This window comes from Pipra filicauda, unplaced genomic scaffold, assembly GCF_003945595.2.
Source record: "Pipra filicauda isolate LSUMZ 115617 unplaced genomic scaffold, ASM394559v2 scaffold183_size1465899_pilon, whole genome shotgun sequence".
NCBI classification, from domain to species: Eukaryota; Metazoa; Chordata; class Aves; order Passeriformes; family Pipridae; genus Pipra; species Pipra filicauda.
This window is the reverse complement of record NW_024104291.1, coordinates 77124-77476: the sequence shown is the minus strand read 5'-3', so window position 1 is coordinate 77476 and position 353 is coordinate 77124.

Genomic DNA, 353 nt, shown 5'->3' with positions numbered 1-353 from the left:
TATACATTAATGAGGTGAATTAATGGGGTTTCCTATATGGTTCTAGCTGGTTGTAACAAATAGGAGAGATAGCGATGAGACTTTTAATAGGGTTGTGGCGATCTGGTGATGTCCCTGCAATAGGTTATTGACAAACACGAGGCGTGAGGGAAGATTACCAGAGACGGAGAGAAGAGTTGTTTTGCGGTGGAAGTTGACCCCGAGCATCCCGGACTGGAGCTGGGCACAAGCACTGCGTGGGCGGTGGGAGCAGCGCGGGTCACCCACGACGGAGACCCCGACCCAGGGCCCGGGCAGCCGTCTGGGAGCCGGGAGGGTGGAGGAGCCCCCGGGCGGGGGGCGATGACCGGCTG